The following is a 15,110-nucleotide window of genomic DNA, read 5'->3' on the forward strand; positions in this document are numbered from 1 at the left end:
GAGCTTTTTTTGAATCTGTTTGAATTCTTGCGTTGTCTTTACGAAAGATTTTCCGAACCTGACCAAATCTGGCTCATCCAGAGCTTTCAGGAACAATGTGCCACATGTATTTCATTCACTTAGAAGAGCAACATGCATGCATGATAGGTTTGGTTGGTGACACATGGGTCTACAGCGACAACCACAGCTTGACAGCAATGTATTTCTTTCCAGGACAAAAAAAAAAAAGTAGAAACTATGATCCATAACACCATCAGTACTGCCTTTCCATATGAAGCGTATTGAACTGCTCGCACATTTCCAGACACGCCGGTGATGCCGGCCGCTTTACTTTCATCTCCTAGTGGATCGAGTGTAGAGTCCTCATGGGAAATCTGTGTCGCAACCCTTCTCTTCGCATTTTACTGGATTATGAGGAAGTTCAAAATTGTCTTCTTACTGTACTATAGAGGTCGGCTGTTTTTATTCTCTTGTTTTTTTTTTCATTTTCTTACACTGTTTATGGCAATAAATTGTATCATCTTACAGTGTTTGAAATGAATGTTTTGACAGGATAATGGGATGAATTTATTCTGTGTCCTGTGAAGCTATATGGTATTTGAGTCATTTAAAGAAAAAGAAAAAAGTTATTTTACCAAAATTTCACCTGGTCGTTGGTTTATCACAGCAGCTTCAAGATTTGGGAATTGTGTCATATGCTTCAAGAACAAGGTAACTTGTCCATACAAGACACAAAGTCTTATCATTGGGTCAGGAATGGTCTATACACTGAGTCAAACACAGGAAGTTTTTATTTTCAACGTACGAAACACGTGATGAGTGATTGTTTTGAATATGTAAAGAATAAAAGATTTGAAGAGGAGACTATGGGTTTGGGGTGTCAAGTGATCTAAATACAAAGAAATATTGGGAAATATTGCTCTTTGTTGGGTGATTCTCACTTTAGAAATGTCTCTTAAATTTCACTGTAAAGAAAAAAAAATCCTAAAAAAGTTAAGGTTAGTTGTAGGACCATGTTGATTTTTTTAAAATTAGAAACTATACTTGTATGATAGTGCCATATTTCATTTTTGAGGAGTGAAAACAATTGAGGGATGGAAATATAGATTTCAATGGATCATACTTTATGCGAATTGTTCAGCTGACAAAACATATTTCTAAAACTACAATTAAAACCGTTTGAAAGTTGTGAGATGTGAAAATGACGTGATCTAGTACCGTTCGTAGCTTCACAGCAGAGTATAATCCAATATGGCGTCTGCCCTGACTTTAGACCAAATTCATAGCAGCGCCATCTTTGATTTTCAACGGGAATGAAATCGAGGCTTTGTGAGAGACAGGCAGCTTCAGTGGGTTGTATTGTTATTTAGTGTTTTTCTATTGTTTCCTGATGAAACACTGCAAAATTTGCGAGAAATTTCTGTGGACAATATGAGCTGTGGAAAAGTGATGTAAGCCTGCTTTCTACAGCATCAATACAGAAAATACAGCAAGTCCACATCATGGCCTCGATCACTTGCATACACTTTACATGGTGCTGCTCTTATAAGGTCTATTACTGAATAGTGAAAATGTATCTAATACAAACATAACTTAAGATTCTATATAACAAATGCTGCCTAGATGTGAAAATATTTGTATTTGAAATATGACTGTTTTTAATCAGATTTTTTTTTTTTTTACAATGATAGTCATGAAAGTCTTTTTTTATGAGTTGGGGCTATAGCCTAAGACCTACAGGTTTTGCAAGATTTATTGTTGGATATGCTTTTCTTTACCTGTACAGTGAGTGAATATAGCTAATACTTCAAATAGATACATTTTGACACATGAACACAATGCCTGTCATCAAAATATCTGGATCACACAATCCTTAAGAAAATTGTTTTATTATAAATGATTTGTCCTGATTATAAAGTGTATCAGAAAAAATGCAAATTTATTTTTATGTGTGGTGATTCATGGAGTCCCATATAGGCTTTAGGTTATATAATCAGTCATATTTAAAGTTTAGGAGTAAACGACGGTTCCCCAGTCAATCTTCCATAGCCTACAGTTTTCACTTTCATTCACAACCCGTTGCACTTTCTATTTGATTTCACCAGAGGTCGCTGCCTTCTACCAAAGTCCTTTAAATAAATTGTGTCTGCTTCTACCTAATTTAGCTCAGATCGTAGGCAATGAACAATCTCTAAAATGAGTTCGATGTTGTATTTAAGCTATCATTAAGGATGGACTTTCAGAAATATGCTCTGGTCATTCTCAAACACTTCAACATTTATAATTACAAGTTGATTATTTAAAAGGTTTTTGCTAATTTGTGATTTTATATCACTTCCTGGTAACTAAGGAATATCATAGATGACTAATCATATGAGACTAAGCCAGATGGAAAGTATTATTTATGATATGAGAACATCTATAAAAGATTACCAATTAAAATAATAAAGCGAGAAATTAAAACTTGTATGACGTCCATTCTTTTAAATGTACACCTAATTTTAAGACATATAGCCAATTGGTTGGGTTCAATGTTTAAAATTAAACTGATATTGAAGTTTTCCAGGTATAAATGATTGTCCTGGCCCAGAGACGGGGTCATGTGATACATGTTATTTTTCTCAGCACTGGCCAGAATGGACCAATCTCATTTGCAGTTAATCAGTAGGCCTACTTGAGAGGTAGGTAGTATTTCCAATTGTTGGTCATGTACCAATTTATTGAGTAATATATTATTTAATATATTGGTTTTAGTGTTAGAATATCTCAAATAAAGAAAACATTTTAATTCGGTTTTTGAAACGGCAGGTGCTCCCTAGTCTCAGATTTAAAAAAAAAAAGATTTTTTTTAATTATTATTGTTTTTTTTACTTACAGAGAATTCACAACAACAACAAAATATTTATTTTATATTTAATGGTCAGTGGCTCGTAACTTTAAAATGGGTGCGTCAAACTAGTTGATGATCGACGTGCGCGTTCTCGTCTTTTAAAATAAGACGACGTGCTCGCGCTCCAGACACAGACAGTACACACTAACCGGAACGTCACTAACGAACTTCGCGTAATTCGAAACACCAAAAGTGTGTTCATCCAAAAAACGACCATAAAATGAAGAGCTGAAAGTCTTTTCCCAATGTCTTTATTTGTTCGGGAAGGATTATTGATCAATACAGCGTTTTCAACATCTGCGGCTGCGGTTTTCGAGCGCCTTCGTTTCATTTGAGGTAAGTTTAATAACGTAACGTTAGCTCTCGACAGAATAAAGAGAGCAAGTTAGGTCTGAAACAAACTCTGCTCTCGTTCACTTAACGTTATACTCACACTAATATAACTCTTGAAAGTTTTGAACGATGTAACATAAACGTTTTCCCTGTACTTTACGCGATTCAACTTTTAGTCTTGTTTTATGCGCTCGTGACCGCTTGTGAATGTGTCGCATGATACTCCCAGTCTATGATGATACTTCAAAAAATATAAAACTAGTCTAAAGTTCAGATTACTAACGTTATACTAATACTGTGACTTGGTGAAAGTTTGTTTTAGTCACTATAGCTTGAACTATAATCCTGATTATATTAATAAGTATACACACTTTGAGTAAGTGTATAAAGACTACTATATCATTCTAATACTCTACGTAACGTTATTGTGAAAATGTTTATACGCTCTTTATACTTTTCTACGGCACCATTTGGTCTTGGTGAACAATTGCTTTCCTGTTTTAAAGAGGAAGCTTCAGAGAGATCTGACACACGGATGTTTGAGGTTGCGAAGTCATTGTGTGAGCTTTGAGTTGCGACGTAGATTTGCAAACAGAGAGGAAGGTGTGATCCATATTCTCCATTGCTTCTTGCGTAAAAGGAGAATGTGTACCAGCAAATCCAGTAAATGTTACTCATAAACGTGTTACTGTGCTGTTTCCTTTTCTCTTTATAGATGGCAACGGCTTGGATTATATATCATTGAACGTCACAGTATACACTTCACTTACTCCTTTTCAAGGTATGAACAGTAATTCAACGTTTACTGATGCTGTTTTATCCTAAAAGTACATTAAAAGTGCTATTCATACATGCAATTACTTTAATAGACCTTTTTGTTTAAAAGACAATGGTTTTATTCGCTGAATTAAAATAATATATTTTTCCAAGAGCATAGTGTACAAAAAATAAACTCAGGGTTGTACAGTTGTCCTGAAATCATAATGAATGGGGGAAAAGCCTCATTAAACTTACTAAACTAATGAAATTCTTCAAAAGAAAACCAAATGGCATACTATTTTATGATGATTTATTATATTATATACAGACAAATTGGAAATGCAATCATGCTATCGGCGCCTCATTACTGTAATTTTTTTAAATATCAGAAAATTTGACCTTTATATGAAAAGGCAAGTTTAGTTCAAGCCAAGGTATAAAATCCCTTAAAATGGGTTGACTCCTCAAAAACATAATTGTGTTTATGAATTAATAATTTATGATATTTAAAAATATATACTTTTGTTGAAAAATAATACTTTTTGAAAACGGTGAGATGATGTTTTGTTCATGGCTGATTCCTTTTTTTTTTTTTTACAAGCAAATTGGCCGAATACCAGTTGCCATTTTTTCCTTTAAGCAAAAGTTGTTGTTTATTTGCTCTACAGGCCAAACTGACCTAAATATATTTAACCATTTGAAATTGACCCTTCGCAGGGAGCTTGATTGACAGGTGATCTGACCAATCATACTTCGCCGTCCGCCATTTTGTCCGACAAAGCAGTCAGGAGAGTTAGTAGATTAACATGGGAGGATTTGAACTTGAAAAACTGAATATACTGACGCCTTTCCGCGGTTAAAACAACATTCCTTCTTATGTTCATTCATGTTTATTTGATGCTATAAATTAACTAGAAGGAAGAGATTATCGGTTCACGAGCATCTTTAACTGAGGCTCTACAGCGATCTGTCACGACACATTAAAGAGCCACAAAACGGTATTTATTGTTTAAATTTCTTTTTAAAAATGACCAAATTTGAAAGGTGAGACTTTGTTTATTATGTTTCATATCAAAAGTAACCGAAAAGTAACCTGGTCTTTCCTGTCTGTCAGCGTATTATCAGTATCCGCTCTGATCCGTGATGTATTTTTCACTGCGTGAGAACATGGTGTGTGCGTGAGAGCGGCGTAGCTTGTCGGACATAGCGACAGTAACTAAGGGGGGCGGGTCTTTGCGAAGGGTCAATTGGAGGCAAACACTGAATTGAATCATGATCCAAACAAAGATGCTACACGTGTATGATTTAAAGGGTCATGAAACCCTAAAACACATTTTTGAGATGTGAACAGCTGCAGTATGTAAGGCTACAGCCTGCACATCACTGAAAACACTAAAGCCTGGAACACGCCAAGCTGTCGGGCAGTTTTTGTGCGTCGGCCGACTAAGTTTTCTCAGTTTGTTCCCCACCGTTGGCTGAAATTGGTATTCGTCGGCTTTGTTTCGGGCCGATTCGACATGTTGAATCGCCGTCGGGGAAAGAGGGAACTCTGATTGGCTGTTCCGCTTATTGAACGAGTCAGTGCACGAGAATAATAGCAAAACAGCGAGCAAAGAAGTCAAAACGCTACAGATAAAAGGCTGTTCTTATGTTACATCTTACCTAGTGTTCCTTGGCAAATATTTAAATATTAACATGAGCGGAGTGGAATAAAGAAAGTGTTTAGCAGGATTGATATTCAAAACGGTAAGCACACACTGCTTTGTTTACGGTATGTGTATCTGCAGCCTGCATCTTCGGTTTCCCTTTTTGAATGACGAATATAGACCCATATATCTGCAGAAATAGACAGTTGTCTCATTTACACACAGGCGCAGAACGCGCATTCTAATCAACAGTCGGCAGTAGTTCTCTTGGTGTGTTCAAGTACAGCTTTTTACCGCAACGCGAGGCGACAACACAGTCGGCTTTCATCAGCGATAGTTGGTCGGCGTCGGTTTGGTGTGTTCCAGCCTTAAAAGCATAAATTTGATCAACAAATTGAAATTGGTTATTTTTGCATTTTTCAGAGCAATTTCGTTCTTCCGATTTATCAATGTCACAGAATGTAAGTGATTGGCTGCTGGTGTTACGAGATTTTTGGATTTTGAGATTTTCGGTTTCAGTGGGCGGAGCTTACATGAATATTCATGAGTTTCCCAGTAGGGGTGGGAATCTCTAGGCACCTCACGATTCGATTCAATGCTAAACCGATTATCGATTATCTGAGTGTGTGTGTGTGTGTGTGTGTTTGTGTGAATATAAATACTTTGCTTTAAAAGTACAAAGTAATGACCCATAAAGAATTAACGTACAATATATTTTATTAACATTGCAAAGAACCAACAGGAAAATAAATGTTTGCCTGAACTAGCAGCATACTTGTAGTAAATTAATAATATAACAACGACCCGTGTTACAGCCGAGTGTTTTTCCTCCTCTGGGTGGAAACGTGTCATATGGCTTCTCATATTTGTTGTGTTTCCGAAATATTTTAGTTTTATTCTACAAAGCTTACAACTAGTGTGGCTCTTGTCCAGCTCCTTTCCCCCTTCAACTTCATAGAAGCCAAAATATTTCCACACGTCAGCTTTTAACGAGGAGGGTGTTTGGATTTCGTGCTCAGCCATCGCGTCTCTTTTATGTGCACACGCCACAGACAGACGGTCTTGGCACTGCACTTCCGCGCTTCAGAGTTCCGTCTTTGCGTTCCGTCAATATTACGTTATTATAAATGTATATCTAAAAAAATGATTTTTTTTTTGAATATCGATTTTTGACATTAGTGAATCGATTCAGAATCGTCCACGTCCGCATCGCGATGCATCTAAGAATCGATTTTTTCCCCCCACCCTTATTTCCCAGACATGCGCGTGGAGTTGAGAATTTTAGTTCACGCTCCTTGTATCTCAGCAAGTTTAACGGATTATAAAAAAAAGTAAATAGTTTCATTGTCGTCGTGCAAACTAATCCATGAACTTTCATTGTTTACCGTTTCATAACCGTGATAGCCTATTGTTTTTATTAGTTTGCATGTTTTGTGCATTCGCCCCTGTCTGAATGATTGCAGGCATTCACTTTGTTTATAGGATAAATCACAGCAAACTTCAACTTGTATAGATTGTATACACCTTTATAACCTGCGATGTTTCCTCTAGGATTTTTTTCAGGGGGGGTGGTAGACCCCGAAACTACTAGTGTCGCAGAGCGGTGCGTTACGGATACGTGGTGTTGTCATAGCCTTCAGAAGCTGAGTAATAAAGCTCTCTGCCAGACCTGTTTTACACCATAAAATTAAAGAGCATGTCTAATTAATTGAAATCATGAAACTTAAACCATTATTAAACTTATAAGACATTTTAAAAAAAATTATATAATGTTTTTTTTCTTCATGTTTTTTTTTTCAATGTTGTTTATTCTGGTAATCAAATGAAGAAATAAAATATTAATTTAATTTATTTTATTCATATGAAATTAAACAAATGTGTGCTTTACTGTTAAAATTAAAACATGGAAGAAATTTTTTGATTATTCCTTAAAAAATTAAGTTTTGAGGCATAAAAAAAAAATTTTGGTTCTGGTTTCCGACCGACTAGGGCTGTAACGATACGCGATATAAAATCGAAATCGCGATACTCAGGTCCACGATCCTGTATCGCGATGTGAGAAGGCAGAATCGCGATCACACCCCTTCCAACTCCCAGAGTTATCCTTCCTGTCCAGAACCAGGGCTCGAATTTCGGCGCGGGTATTGCGCATAATTCTAATCATTCCCGCAGGTCTCCCATTTATAATGTGGGAAATTCCCGCAATCGTAATCCACACAGATAATAAAATAAAATCATTCTTTTAACAACTATCTTCCAGACGCAATTTCACAAACAGCGTGAGTGTTCAGCGGTGCCGCTCGTCTTCTATCTCTTCTCATAATGTTTTGTGCAAGGCAGGCATCAAGCGCTGCGGCGATAATACACACTCGCGTTTTGGAGTCGGGACCATAGACTGTAAGGTCGGGACATGACGGAATATTCACTTGCACAATCGGGCCAGCAGTGCATCGTGACTGAAGTCTTTTTAAGTCTTACCAGTTTAAACATTCAAGCGATTTTAAACTAATCAGTGCTCGCGCGCTCTCTGAGATTATTTTCTATGCGCACATTCATAGAAAATCCGCCTCAAAAACAGCTGGCTAGTAACTATTTTTCGCGGATTATATTGCTTTAACACGCAAAATTGTCAATTTCGGTCTTTGTGAGTAGGCTATACTCTAAATAGGCTATAGTCGGTTTTGTCTTTAATAAACATAAAACGCATGCCAGTATAATGAACACAGGATCCGTGCACTAGCTCTTAAAGTGACGGCAGCCATATGTGTCTGTCATTAATTTTGTTGTCAAAACAACAAAAGATGGCTTTAAGTTAAAGGAATCAGGATTAATAGCCTATGTATTTAATTTATTCAGGACTAAAATACTACCCAGTGTTATTTTCCATTTGATTACTTTATTCAGTATCTGTATATAAATACTAGTGTTAGACCTATTCAAAAACTTTTCTCTTTAATTGTCTTTATTTGTATCTTTATTCTATTGTATTTATTTGTGCTACTTTTTTCAATTTAATTAAACAATTTAAATCAAGCTTCCTTGTGATGTGTAAATTCTTAACAACAATAGGCTATTACCCCATTGTAAAAATGCAATGAGCGCAAACATTTAGGCAAGATAAATGTAATAATTTTGTTTGGAAAAAATGCCCCCCCTTTCTCCCCTCAAACAAAAAAAATCCCCCCCATGAGAATCATCTAAAGGGTTAGATGCCCCCCCCCCTCCCCCCTCCTCCCCCCCTCCCCTCCCCTCAGGCCCATGAGAACTACCACATCTTTAAATTACTATTAGTATTATTTGAAGTTAACATTATAAAATAGCCTACGTAGACCTACACCACAAAACTAGTTGAGGATAAATTATTTAAAATTTGGCAATTTCAGCATTATGGACGTGAAATTTGCAGCCAAAACTTGAAATATAAATTCTCAGAAAGTGCATTAAATTAATCCTCAATTGACCGGCAACACGTCCAACATGCAGATGCATATTACGGCACCATCCCGAAATCAATTTAGTTGGAGTACAGAACACAGCCCAAAAGCAGCAGCCTACACTGCCGTATAGTATAATAATTTGCATAGTTATTATTGTTCTTTGGTGTTTAGATTATACAGGTTTTTCCTAATGTTATTTAATAAAAATACCGGTATTTTTTTCTTCTCTCAAAATCTCTTTTTTTCACCACAAGTCCCGCCCCCTCAAGCCCCGCCCCCGTGATAGAATCGCGATACGAATCGAATCGTGGGTCAAAAATCGTGATACGAATCGAATCGTGGGTTTGGTGTATCGTTACAGCCCTACGACCGACCCTGTCAATTTATGTGCGACCCACATTTATTTTATGAGCTTGGGGAAGAAATAATACAAATTAAATAAATACACAAATAAAAAACTTTGAGGCGAACTATAATTTATGTTTTTGTACAGCACCGTATTTGTATAGCCTGTTGTCCTGCAGCAATGCTAACAAACGAGGCAGCCACGGGCGTTCACACATCGTTGTTGTCATGTAGATGCGCGCGCACTCTCTCTGCGTAGCCAGGCGAAAGTATAGGCTTCACCGTCTCAAAACTAAGCACTGTCTTGCTCTTTCTCCCTCGCACATATTAATGAAAATAAATCGACACGATGGCAAGGTCGGAAGACTAAAGTTTAGCCTAATGTGGAGCATTCGGAGATTTATTTTTTCCTGAATTACCGCTGGGTGGGAATTGTGCTGAAATACGTTGTCTTATCTTCTCTGAAAAGCGTTCCACACATTCAGCTGACATTTAAACCACACTTTAAATAAACGAAAAAACTATCCAGTGATGAAATGTTTTCTGTGATGACACAAATCTTGTGGGATGTCCTTACGCCGGGATAATCACACAACGCGCACACGTCCGATAATGACACGTCCAATTCGCGAACTAATGACTCATTTGAACCGATTCGTTTTAATGAATAGTTAAAAACAACTGATCTTTCCAACGCTGAACTCACGGGACGTCTGAATCGTTGTATAACTAATCGGAAACACTTTACAATAAGGCAACCACGTTTGCCCCCGAGCACACATTTAAAATCAGCATGTGTGTGTGTGTGTGTAACATGCTGGGACACACAAGGTGGTAGAGTACATGTACAAGTAGGCTATGTTATGAAAAAATAGAGTAGCTTATCCATCGCTACTGTAAATTAAAATAAAAAATAATAATAATGTCCTTCCTACACCTTGCCGCCACTGGAGAGAAAAAAAAAAGTCCCTACCGACCCATGACCTCAACTTACAACCAACTGGAACCAAACTTTTTTATGCCTGATGACAATTTATTTGTATTAGTCTTAGTATTATTACATTGAGACTTATCTCAATTCTACTGTACAACAGTTATATATTTCTGTCAAGTTAAACCAAACTTTTATTTTGACGGGTTGCCATGAAGACCTTTGAGTTTCTGTGTGTTTGACATGACAATAGTTTTTCTCAAATGAAGCGGTTAAATCCTCACAAAGTGACTTTCAAAGTGGATCTAGAGTCTGGAGATGAAGTTCATGCTTTAGTGTCCTCATATAGGCAAAACAAAGTGTGTGTGTGTGATGTAAATGAAACTGCGCGTGGTCACGAGTGATTTATAGGTTATCATGACAGAATATGCTAATGGGAAACTTGAAGATAGTTAACTCCACATCAGCAACATAAATTCATCAACTAACCATTCAGGAATGTCCTCTTGCATTCTACATGTTGTCACTTCTTTTTGAGTCTCTCCATCATTGTACGACTCCAGTTTAAACATAAAAGGCAGAACAGTTTTTGACACTTTAGTGCTTGTCTGCGTGAGGTAATCCGAGCTGCTAACACACACACACACAAGCTCTTGAAGCTCCGCCCTTTGTGCTGTGAGCAGCAGCTCATTTGCATTTAAAGGGACACATGAAACGACACGTTTTTTACTGACCCTCAAAATGGGTCTATTTTAACATGGTGTAAAAAATAATTTGGGCCATTTTGAGCTAAAACTTCACATACACACTCTGGGGACAACAGAGACTTATTTTACATATTGTAAAAAGGGGCATTATACCACCCCTTTAAATTATTGTTAATTTCGTAAATACAAGCCAAATAACTTAAGATGAATGTGTTGCTTTAATACATTACAAGTACAATTTTGATGATACAAAATTCTATGGGCATGGTGTAAAAATTACATTTGATACAACTGGGCTACTGTAAATGAGAAATACTTCTCGTTCTTTTACAGAATAGAATAAGCAACCAATTTGATGTTCCCAAAAAATATATATATTTACAAATATGCATACTGGCAAAATAATGTAACAAATATATATATATATATATATATATATATATATATATATATTTTAAATGTTTCAATACTGTTCAAAATTTTGGTACTAGTAAGGTTCTTTATGGTCATTGGTCGCCAATAAAAAAAACTGCAATATTGTGAAATATTTTTACCAACTGTTTTCTGTTTTAATAAAAAAAAATTCTTGTGATTTTAGAGCTCATTACTCCCGTCTCTAATTGAAGCCCAGTTCATAACATAAATGTTTATGGAACTTTATGACTTGTAAAAAATGTTGAATAAGTGTTTGTGCAACAAAATAGATCATGTTTGTATCAATGATCATCATTGCGTATCATTAGGGCTGTAACGATACGCGATATAAAATCGAAATCGCGATACTCAGGTCCACGATCCTGTATCGCGATGTGAGAAGGCAGAATCGCGATCACACCCCTTCCAACTCCCAGAGTTATCCTTCCTGTCCAGAACCAGGGCTCGAATTTCGGCGCGGGTATAGCGCATAATTCTAATCATTCCCGCAGGTCTCCCATTTATAATGTGGGAAATTCCCGCAATCGTAATCCACACAGATAATAAAATAAAATCATTCTTTTAACAACTATCTTCCAGACGCAATTTCACAAACAGCGTGAGTGTTCAGCGGTGCCGCGCGTCTTCTATCTCTTCTCATAATGTTTTGTGCAAGGCAGGCATTAAGAGCTGCGGCGATAATACACACTCGGGTTTTGGAGTCGGGACCATAGACTGTAAGGTCGGGACATGACGGAATATTCACTTGCACAATCGGGCCAGCAGTGCATCGTGACTGAAGTCTTTTTAAGTCTTACCAGTTTAAACATTCAAGCGATTTTAAACTAATCAGTGCTCGCGCGCTCTCTGAGATTATTTTCTATGCGCACATTCATAGAAAATCCGCCTCAAAAACAGCTGGCTAGTAACTATTTTTCGCGGATTATATTGCTTTAACACGCAAAATTGTCAATTTCGGTCTTTGTGAGTAGGCTATACTCTAAATAGGCTATAGTCGGTTTTGTCTTTAATAAACATAAAACGCATGCCAGTATGAACACAGGATCCGTGCACTAGCTCTTAAAGTGACGGCAGCCATATGTGTCTGTCATTAATTTTGTTGTCAAAACAACAAAAGATGGCTTTAAGTTAAAGGAATCAGGATTAATAGCCTATGTATTTAATTTATTCAGGACTAAAATACTACCCAGTGTTATTTTCCATTTGATTACTTTATTCAGTATCTGTATATAAATACTAGTGTTAGACCTATTCAAAAACTTTTCTCTTTAATTGTCTTTATTTGTATCTTTATTCTATTGTATTTATTTGTGCTACTTTTTTCAATTTAATTAAACAATTTAAATCAAGCTTCCTTGTGATGTGTAAATTCTTAACAACAATAGGCTATTACCCCATTGTAAAAATGCAATGAGCGCAAACATTTAGGCAAGATAAATGTAATAATTTTGTTTGGAAAAAATGCCCCCCCTTTCTCCCCTCAAACAAAAAAAATCCCCCCCATGAGAATCATCTAAAGGGGGGATCCCCCCTCCCCCTCCTCCCCCCCTCCCCTCCCCTCAGGCCCATGAGAACTACCACATCTTTAAATTACTATTAGTATTATTTGAAGTTAACATTATAAAATAGCCTACGTAGACCTACACCACAAAACTAGTTGAGGATAAATTATTTAAAATTTGGCAATTTCAGCATTATGGACGTGAAATTTGCAGCCAAAACTTGAAATATAAATTCTCAGAAAGTGCATTAAATTAATCCTCAATTGACCGGCAACACGTCCAACATGCAGATGCATATTACGGCACCATCCCGAAATCAATTTAGTTGGAGTACAGAACACAGCCCAAAAGCAGCAGCCTACACTGCCGTATAGTATAATAATTTGCATAGTTATTATTGTTCTTTGGTGTTTAGATTATACAGGTTTTTCCTAATGTTATTTAATAAAAATAGCGGTATTTTTTTTCTTCTCTCAAAATCTCTTTTTTTCACCACAAGCCCCGCCCCCTCAAGCCCCGCCCCCGTGATAGAATCGCGATACGAATCGAATCGTGGGTCAAAAATCGTGATACGAATCGAATCGTGGGTTTGGTGTATCGTTACAGCCCTACGTATCATCCAACACAGTCAAAGAAAGAACACATGACAGAGAGAAACATCAGGTTGCAAAATGTTTATTATGCCACTGATATGGTTGTGGACTTTATTTCAGTCATCGCCACAGATGACACAGTTTCAAATTGTCGTAAGATAAAATAATATAGCAATGAATAAATTAAATGATAGTTGGTTCATGTATTTAAGAATATTCTATGTCTGCTCTTCTATTGGAAATCAGTGTAGATGTTCTGGAATTTTGGTTTCAAAGTAAAAGTGGAACCTTGTGATAACTGGAATTTGTAAATTTATATCTTTTTGTAAAATATTTAAATAATTTTTATTGGAAATAGGCCTATGAAAAATCATTGAAATTTCAGCAACACATTTTTTTTTCAGCACTATGACTTTTACAACTGCAGACCGTTCACAAGCAGAGAACTAGGAAAATGTTGCATATTGTATGTTACAAAAATATTATTTCCACAAATACATTTATTTCAGTTGTTGCGTGCAGTTACATATTCAACAAATTATAACAAAAGACACAGTTTTAAAGCATTGCAAGGTACAAAGGAAAAGCACAACAAAATTATCTAATCTATGTCTATGTCACACCTGCAAACTTGTCGCTTTTCGGCGACAATCACCGTTTTCTTGGTCAATTGGGTCATTTACGTGAATCGTGTAGAACCGGGGAGTTTTTTTTTTTTGGGTGTAGGCCATTTTTCCTGCCGACCAAAATTCCGTTCTTTCAAATGTAGCCGCGTGGTAAGCGCGCTCATAATCCGCCAGAGCCACAACAACATTGCCCAACATTAAATGGCAAACGTAATGCAAGCGGAACGAAACTGTTCGTTATTGTGTGGTTGACGGACCGTTTATCAGTTTGGACCAAAGTAGCGCGAGTCGATCTTGATCAAGCGACACTGTTACTACACAGCGCTCCAGTCTTTCCAGTACTGGAAAGAGATCCAGTAAAGGAAGCATTTGAATTTGCCACAGAAGTAATGACATCGCTGCGACTCCTGCGAGATCTAGTGAGAAACATTCACATTTCTCCGTTATTAATGGATCAAACAGCACTGACGTGGAAACCAGAAAGAAACATTGTGCCATGAATGAACTATCCAGTGTCCACAGATCAGCAACATTCACCATGGATTTACTGTAGTAACACTAACTGCAAACATGGAAGATTGGCAGGAATAATAGGCTATAATGCCTTCAAGTAATATTACGTCGGTTTTATTTTGACATTATGAATACAATTGCTGCCCTCAAACTAATCTGAATTAAAATAAACCTTTGTTTATAACTACTAAAAAATTACATTTAATTTTTTCCAAGGAGCTGTTTTGTTTGATATGCTCCTAAGAAGAGTCAATTATAGCTCCAGAATTGCTCAAAGTAAAAAAAAAAATCATACTTCATGATGTTAGTTTTAATTTAAAAAAAGACACAAAAAAATTAAATCAAGGAAATGACCTAAAACCTGGTAAACAGTAATTTCTAACAACATAGGGC

The 15,110-nt window shown here is 36.6% G+C and overlaps 1 protein-coding gene across 7 annotated transcripts in view; it reads left to right on the forward strand.

Moving 5' to 3' along the window:
- Nucleotides 1-2,983: 2,983 nt before the first annotated feature.
- rffl (ring finger and FYVE-like domain containing E3 ubiquitin protein ligase) overlaps nt 2,984-15,110 on the forward strand; it is a 31,335-nt gene continuing 19,208 nt past the window's right edge. For 2 of the 7 annotated variants that reach the window (XM_077207672.1, XM_077207676.1), the window contains exons 1-3: nt 3,021-3,226; nt 3,730-3,826; nt 3,939-4,004. The gene's annotated coding sequence lies outside the window, so the exon portion shown is untranslated. Of the gene's footprint in view, nt 3,227-3,729; nt 3,827-3,938; nt 4,005-15,110 lie in introns of all 7 variants that reach the window. The other 5 variants (XM_077207674.1, XM_077207671.1, XM_077207675.1 and 2 more) reach the window with 5 other exon arrangements.

This window comes from Siphateles boraxobius, unplaced genomic scaffold (genome assembly GCF_051911475.1).
Source record: "Siphateles boraxobius isolate OS27281-9 unplaced genomic scaffold, OSU_SipBor_1 6, whole genome shotgun sequence".
Classification (NCBI taxonomy): Eukaryota; Metazoa; Chordata; class Actinopteri; order Cypriniformes; family Leuciscidae; genus Siphateles; species Siphateles boraxobius.